The sequence below is a fragment of the Anas acuta genome, chromosome 3 (assembly GCF_963932015.1).
Source record: "Anas acuta chromosome 3, bAnaAcu1.1, whole genome shotgun sequence".
Taxonomy (NCBI): domain Eukaryota; kingdom Metazoa; phylum Chordata; class Aves; order Anseriformes; family Anatidae; genus Anas; species Anas acuta.
The window spans coordinates 78,101,323-78,110,157 of NC_088981.1; the positions used below are offsets into that span (position 1 = coordinate 78,101,323).

The window sequence follows — 8,835 nt, forward strand, 5'->3', positions numbered from 1 at the left end:
ATTACTGAAAAGAGGTTGGCCAAATCCCTCTGTCTCCCACACCTCAGGTATTTATACACATTGATGAGATCCCATCTCAGTCTTCTCTTCTCCAGGCTGAACAGACCCAGGTCTCTCAGCCTTTCTTCATAGGGAACATGCTCCAGGACCTGTATCATCTTTGTGGCCCTCCGCTGGACTCTTTCCAGGAGATCCCTGTCTTTCTTGTACCAGGGAGCCCAGAACTGGACATTGTACTCCAGGTGAAGTCTGACCACGGCAGAGTAGAGGGGGAGAATCACCTCCCTTGACCTGCTGGCCATGCTCCTTTTAATACATGCCCTCTTGGCCAGCAGGGCAAACTGCTGGCTCATGGTCAACCTGTCATTCACCAGGACCCCCATGTCCCTCTCCTCAGAGCTCCTCTCCAGCAGGTCATCCCCCAGCCTGTACTGATACATGTGGTTGTTCCTTCCCAGGTGCAGGACTCAGCTGGGAGAGAGAGAAGTGAGAAACAACCTTGCAGACACCAAGGTCAGTGAAGAAAGAGGGGCAGGAGGTGCTCCAGGAGCCCACAGTGCAGCAGGTGGATATGGCCTGGAGGAGGCTGTGGTCCACAGAGAGTCCCTGCAGGAGCAGACCCTGGGCCAGAGCTGCAGCCCATGGAGAGGAGCCCATGCAGGAGCAGGGGGCCTGGGATTAGCTGCTGCCCCTGGGGGAACCTGTGCTGGAGCAGTTTGCTCCTGATGGGTGGACCCCATGGTATGGACCTATGTTGGAGCAGTTCTTGAAGAGCTGCTGCCTGTGTGAAGCCCCACAGGATCAGTTGGAAAGGACAGCATCCTGTAGAAGGGACCCCATATGGAGCAGGGGCAGAGAGTGACTGTGAAAGAGCGGTGGAGACAAAGTGATAGGGACTGACCTCAGCCCCCATTCCCCATTCCCTTGTGCCATTTGGGAGGAGGAGGTAGAAGAGAGTGGATGGGGAGAAGGTGATTTTACTTTTCTTTTAGTTTCTTGCTGTTCTAGTCTGCTACTCATAGGCAATAAACAATATTAATTTCCCAGTACTGTATCTGTTTTGCCCATGATGAGAACTGGTGAGTGACCACCACCTTTTCCCTTGAGGAGGGGGAATGAGAGAGCACTTGTGGTGGGGTTCAGCTGCCCAGGAGGGTAAAACCACAACAGCAACATAGAAAGTGTTTCTGAAATCTGTCATGGGAATCTGTCTCTGAATTTCAGAAAGTTGAATCCATTTCAGTGTCATCAAATACAACCAAATTTTAAATAGCAAGAACATAGTTATAGTCATGTGGCAAATCAAGGTTTCTTCTTAACCAAAACCAAACCAAGATTTCTTCCTAACCATAAAGTTTTCAATTTATTGCTTAGCTAAGTAATATGATGAAGCAACAACACACCTGAAGCTATTCCATTTACAATTTCCTGCAATGCTACTGGCATTAATCAGTTGCATGATTCAAATCAGTAGGGAAAACAAATTAAACAGTACTTTCAATGGAGGCTAAATGTACAATTTATACTTTACACATCTCTTGCTAGCACTTTTACATCCAGGTATAACTGAGGCTGCATTTCAATGAAAAGTGAACCTACTTTTAAAAAACATTTTTTAGGTAATGTATGCTAGGCTATGTTCAGTTTTAAGACTGATAGCAATTACTCAAAATTATTAGTCTATACTTTTAGCTATCTAATATTATTGGTGATCTAGGGAGCTGATCTAGGTTTGAGTCTTTTTAGGTTTGGAGATATTTTTCTGTGCTTGCTTTATTATTTGTTTAGCCCACAGGCATGAATAAAGAGAATTTTCAAGTGCTAGAAGCAAATGTACCAGCAGAGAGAGTTTGCCCTTGTAGCTAAATTCAAGAAATAAGGATGTCTATTCTCTGAAGGCTAGCAAGATTTTAATTAAATTCTCTTTTTGAAAATCAGAAGGGCCTCAAAGCAAATAACTGTGATGCAAATGACAACCACAGGGATGATGTTCTGTGTTCTCTATTGATATGTCTATAATAATGATGCAATATCATGCGTACTAAGTATCAGACACGGATTAATCGTAACAATGCACACTGAGGAACATAACAACATTTCCAGAAGCCAAGGAATGAATAACACCATAAGCTGAAGTCCCTACATGGACAATCTAGCAAATCTAGATAATTTATAAATAAATATGGTGGAAGGGGATGGGGAGCAGGATGTGGCCCTCACTATCCACAAAGAACTGGTTGGTGACCTGCTACGGCACTTGGATGTGCACAAATCGATGGGGCCGGGTGGGATCCACCCAAGGGTACTGAGAGAACTGGCAGAGGAGCTGGCCAAGCCCCTATCCATCATTTATCAGCAGTCCTGGCTATCGGGGGAGGTCCCAGTTGACTGGCGGCTAGCAAATGTGACGCCCATCTACAACAAGGGCCGGAGGGCAGACCCAGGGAACTATAGGCCTGTCAGTTTGACCTCAGTACCAGGGAAGCTCATGGAGCAGATCCTCTTGAGAGTCATCATGTGGCACTTGAAGGGCAAGCAGGCGATCAGGCCCAGTCAGCATGGGTTTGTGAAAGACAGTCCTGCTTGACGAACCTGATCTCCTTCTATGACAAAGTGACACGCTGGGTGGACGAGGCTGTGGATGTGGTCTACCTTGACTTCAGCAAGGCTTTTGACACCGTCTCCCACAGCATTCTCCTCAAGAAACTGGCTGCTCTTGACTTGGACTGGCGCATGGTTCGTTGGGTTAGAAACTGGCTGGATAGCCGGACCCAAAGAGTCGTGGTAAATGGAGTCAAGTCCAGTTGGAGGCCAGTCACTAGTGGCGTCCCCCAGGGCTCGGTGCTGGGCCGGTCGTCTTTAATATCTTCATAAATGATCTGGACGAGGGCATTGAGTGCACCCTCAGTAAGTTTGCAGATGACACCAAGTTAGGTGCGTGTGTCGATCTGCTCGAGGGTAGGAAAGCTCTGCAGGAGGATCTGGATAGGCTGCAGCAATGGGCTGAGGTCAACTGCATGAAGTTCAACAAGGTCAAGTGCCAGGTCCTGCACCTGGGGCGCAATAACTCCAAGCAGAGCTACAGGCTGGGAGATGAGTGGTTGGAGAGCTGCCAGGCAGAGAAGGACCTGGGAGTGATGGTTGATAGTCGGCTGAATATGAGCCAGCAGTGTGCTCAGGCGGACAAGAAGGCCAACGGCATCCTGGCTTGTATCAGAAACAGTGTGACCAGCAGGGCTAGGGAGGTGATCGTCCCCCTGTACTCGGCTCTGGTGAGGCCGCACCTCGAGTACTGTGTTCAGTTTTGGGCCCCTCGCTACAAGAAGGACATCGAGGTGCTTGAGCGGGTCCAGAGAAGGGCGATGAAGCTGGTGAGGGGCCTGGAGAACAAGTCCTACAAGGAGTGGCTGAGGGAGCTGGGCTTGTTCAGCCTGGAGAAGAGGAGGCTCAGGGGCGACCTTATCGCTCTCTACAGATACCTCAAAGGAGGCTGTAGTGAGGTGGGGGATGGCCTGTTCTCCCATGTGCCTGGTGACAGAACGAGGGGGAATGGGCTTAAGTTGCGCCAGGGGAGTTTTAGGTTAGATGTTAGGAAGAACTTCTTTACCGAAACGGTTGTTAGGCACTAGAACAGGCTGCCCAGGGAGGTGGTTGAGTCACCATCCCTGGAAGTCTTTAAAAGATGTTTAGATGTAGAGCTTAGGGATATGGTTTAGTGGGGACTGTTAGTGTTAGGTTAGAGGTTGGACTCGATGATCTTGAGGTCTCTTCCAACCTAGAAATTCTGTGATTCTGTGAAATAAATCTTTAAACTAAAATTAATAATAATAATAATAATAATAAAATAAATCTCTCCCCCTGAGGAAAAAAAAAAAAAAAAAAAAAAGGTTGTCATGTTGTCACAGCTGACCAAGAATCATCATTTCACTTTTACAAATCTGATATCAACTCTTGTTTAGAGGTAACAATCCATCACTAGTTATTATCAATCAAATGCTGGTGAAAACATGTGATGCACTTTGTTGCACATGCCTTCTTATTCATTGACCTGCTTTCCTGTCTTTGACTGTATATGATACTCAGCAGCCTGTGGATAAGTGTAGTGTCAATGATGTTTGCTAATATGGAGTATTTTAACTCCTCTGGCATGGTTCCTTTCCCTCCCAATCCTTGTACCAGCTTTTTTGCCCTCCTCTGGACATTTCAAGGATCTTAACATATATTTATTTATCTATTTGTTTGTTTATTAATATTATGGAGACCAGAACTGCACATGATATTCAAGGGGAGGCTGTACTGACACAAAATATAGAGAATCACCTCTTTTGACCAGATGGATGTGCTGTGTTTAATACATCCTAAAATGCATTTTGTCCAATTAGCTGTCTGGGCACACTGCTGACTCACTGCTTACTGAACAAAGGTTCTCCAGCTGAAGGTTATTTAGCCTCTTCCAGCTGTGCCTTACCTAAAGACGTGTTTTCCCAGCCATTCTTTGCCACCAAAAGCTGATAACCTGCTCTCAAAGCAAGTGGGAGAAAACAAATAAGTTCAGGGATTGTGAAGTGGATTTTGAGCAAAACTTTGTTCAGTTCTGTTCAGCAGTTTGTTGTACCTTGAAAACATTAGGAATTTGTGCAAATCATTCTTCAGATTGTGATAGCTTTTGCTCATTTATTCATGTGGTGTAGGTTGAGCAGCTGAATCAGAGAAGAGGGAATGGGATCTGCATGTCTCATCATCAGCTTTCTTAATGAAACAATTTTTGTGTGGCAGAAGTCATATTGTTAACAGCTCGGGATGCAAGACAGAAGCTGTTGTGTCAATAAGTCAATGATATTCTATGTTTAAGGTTAGGCATAACAGCCTAAAGAACACAAATGTTAAATGATCAAGGTTTTCTTAAATTTCTCTTCATTGTGGGTTATTATTTGTTGATGTAACTGAATTTGCATCATTTGTATACCACTCTATGGTAGGTAGAGTTTTGTTAAACTGTACTCCCATGTACATAAACTATAGGACACAAGAAATATTAGTAATATCTCATGCTTCAGCTATGTGTGAAACAGATGCTTGGAGTTTGAACTGTGCAACATTTTTTGTACAACTGGTTCATTGTGACCTACCTTTTGTATGATGCCTGACTGAGTATGCAGAAATCTTAATGTTAATAACTAGTTCCTTGCTCTTCATTCATGGTTGAATTCTACTATTTTCTCTAGGGTGGAAGAAACATTTTGCTTTTCCCAGACCATGAGAATTGATGAAATATTAATTCAGTGCCTGACTTCCCTACTTGACTGAAGTGTATATCAGTTCACTGCAGTTAGAGAGGTATGGCAGCTTCAAACTATAATTCTTTCCTGGTACCCTCAGGAGCAGAGTGTGTTTTTCAATGTCCATTAGAAAGGTGAGTGCTTAAATCTATACTTCATTTCTCTTTTATCCCCTAAATCTTTGAACACAACTGTGTGATTATGCCTTACACTTAAACAAGAAATCCTGCAAATCTTTGAATAAATTTATTTGATTTAAACTGAACTAAATAATAAAAACTCCATATTTTACAGTACCTCTCAATACTAAACACTTGATTTGGTAAATAGTTTTTGTTTTAACGTGGTAAGCATGAAATCATAAATAATACTCATGCTAAGAGTCAAAAGTGCTTAGAAGCCTTTAAGCCTCTTACCTCTACAAATAGGTGTCAGTCCAATACTCTCTGAACAAGTTCGGTTAGATATTCCATGTTTGGAGGGTGTAATGTTTAATATCAAATTTATTTATTTGAAGGTATTTTATGTCACAAACAAATTTCTGACCTAGCATAGAAATACAAAATATTCTGAAAGCATAATACAAACTTAAGTTACACTTAACATAATATAGCAATTGCAATACACATTTCAAACAAAATACCAATGTGGTTCTCATTACTAATCTCTATAATATGCTCACCATTAAGATACTAGATGTTTGTGGGTTGAAGCCAGCTCAAGGCTATTGCTTTCTTTAAAGATCTTTTGGTAATTGTTTAGTTTTTATTTCTAGTTTTGAGAAAATGTGCTGATTTATAATTGTCACTTGTAATTTAATATTAGCATGGATAATGATCAGAGTTTGTAAATCTTTCTTTTCTGTGGGCCACACATCAAAACCTTCATATGGCCACAAAACACATAATTTACCCCTTCAAGAAGCTGGAAAAGAAAGAAAGCTCAAGGAAAATTTGTACAGAAAAGTGACAATGGCTTTTCTTCTCTTCGTTGCATAGTGAAGCTGAGTCTCAGGGTATGAAGCAGTTGATTTTCTTGGTCCAAGAAAGACATCATCCTGGCCAGTCTTGCTGCTAATCTGATGATCTGTACCTCTGCATGTAAGTTTGAGAGCTGGATTTACCCATACAACATAAGTTATCTACAGTTCTCGATATATTCCTTTTGTTAAAAATGCCATTATCCACTGAAGATGCCAAACTGCATATCCCAAGAGAATGCAGTTTATCATAAAGATCTCAGCTGAACTGATAGAGATCGCAGATTATAAAGTTTATGCAGTACAGGACTGAGCTGAACTTCATTAAGAAATAGTGAACAAAGAACCTTACTATGCTATTTTCAGACTTGGTTTTCAGAGGGTAACTGAACATTTAGATACATTAAGGCATTTTTCTTGCCCTTAACAGATGAGATTTTTTTTTTGTCCTGTCACCAGCTGGTGACCAGCTGATGTCCTAGTTCATGAAGATTGATAGCTTTTAGTTCTGTGCAATGTTGAGTCTTACAAAATGTTAATCTGACTTTAGCCTTACATTGGAATTTCTGATAAATATTTTGCTGAAGTGAGTTTCTTGGGTTAACTATCTCTTGCTAGAATAACAATGCCTGTTTTAAAAGTACTGTTTTTAAATGTCAGACTACCTTCTGGTGCCTATACTATAGAAATAAGTATACCAGAAATAAGTATACTAGAATATGTAGCATGCTTTCACTGCATCTTCTATTTTTTTGTTCACTACTTTCTGTTTTAATTCTTAATGTCTACTTCCAAATAATAGAAGAATAGGCTCACCCACTACCTCTTCATTGCTGTTCTTGTATGGTTCTTTTGTATTCATGTAATTTTCAGACTTTCTGCAATGAGATAACCCAAACTGAAAACAGTATCCAGAGCACAGATTTACTACTGCTTGATATAACGGCATTATATAATTTTCCATATTGTTTCTTCCTATGTTTATTGTTTTTTGATGTCACTGCATACCATGAAGACATCTTCATTCCCCAATCTATAATTGTGCATAGATCTTTTTTTCCAGGGCTCCACTATGTGATCTTTTTCACACAGTGCATTATTTCTATGAAATATAACATTATACTGTACACTATGAAGTGTACATTGGTGTAACATTATCATGTCATGGTTCAGACCTCAAGATTTCCACTTGCAGTTAGAATTATATGGAAGTATTTGTTTTATTTGTCTTTGTGTGTGTGTGTGTGATCAGTGATATATATGAAATGTCTTACTGCTTACAGCTTCTCACTCTCCTGTCCTGTTTTATTTCTACTTAAAATTTGGAATAAAATAGAGGAGAAAATAAAGGAAAAAAATAAATAAGGTTATGGCTATTTCATGCATCCCACCCCTCTTGACTTTGGCTTAAAAGTATTGCCTGTTGGTCTGGACAAGGGACAGACATTATAATATTTAAAAATAGACAAAAATGTTCCTGCTGTACTGTGAGTCAAAAACACTTTTTTTTTCTCTCATATATCCTACTACATTAAGTTTGAGTAGCCTGGTTTGTGTATATGGACTCCAAGTGTTTCGAAAAAACAGAATTTATTCTGTTATTTATTAAAAACAGAATTAACAAGCAGTGGGAAAGTTATAAGATTGCAATGTTTCTTCACATCTTTGACTGAAGATTTCAGGTAACAATCTGTACTAGACCAGCTGCTTTTTTTTTTTTTTTAATAGTACCTGAAGGCCTTAGTGAACTCATTATACTAGGAGTCCACTTACATTTATGAAGAGGGAAAAATCGGTTCCACAAATAAATTACAAAGTATAAATTGAAGAAGAAACAAAACAAAACCAAACAAATAAAATAAGAAGATTCAGTAATCTATCTGCCTGTTCCATGCCTTAATAGAACATAGCACCAATTCATCTTTAGTGATATTTTTTTGGTGGATTGCCCTGTCCCCTTTCATGGTTCCCAAAAAGGAATTCATGAGAGAGCTAACATGGGTTTTCAAGATTTAGACATTCTAGTATGAGCTTTCCACATGCAGTGCAGCGGAACTGTCCCAGGTCTCTGGTGTTTGTAGAGCTTTCTATATGACAAATAATTTTATGTTAACTGGGACCTCCTATGTCTGGTAAAGTAGATATGCTTAATATGCTTTAGAGAATACATAAAAGATAGTGTTTTTAGTATGTTATTATAATAACTCCCGGTTCTCAAATCTTTGATAAAATAGTTATCTCCTTTTTTATTTTTTCCTAGAAATATTTTTATTTTAATTTTTTCTCACAATTCTAGTTGCAGAGATTTAAATGTGAACAAGAAAGCACAAATTTTTACCTCAAAAATGCCAGTAAACTGTAATCTTCCTGGAACAAGAAAATATGAGGAAAAAAAAAAAAATTGAATCTGTTTACCTGACTTTTTCTTGTTGAACTCCTTGTTGGAATGCAGAAACAATTGTTTGGGGGGGAAGGGGAGATAAGAGTGAATTCTGGTTTATCTTTAAAGGTCTCCCAGCTCCATCAATATGGGTGACAAGCTCAGCATATACTAGAAGGGCTGCCAATGTTGTATGC

At 40.4% G+C, this 8,835-nt stretch overlaps 1 long non-coding RNA gene across 1 annotated transcript; it reads left to right on the forward strand.

Moving 5' to 3' along the window:
• Nucleotides 1-4,527: 4,527 nt before the first annotated feature.
• Nucleotides 4,528-7,553, forward strand: LOC137853054 (uncharacterized). The gene is made up of 3 exons (XR_011094198.1): nucleotides 4,528-4,852; nucleotides 5,226-5,413; nucleotides 6,278-7,553. It is a non-coding gene; the product is annotated as an uncharacterized lncRNA (long non-coding RNA).
• Nucleotides 7,554-8,835: the final 1,282 nt, after the last annotated feature.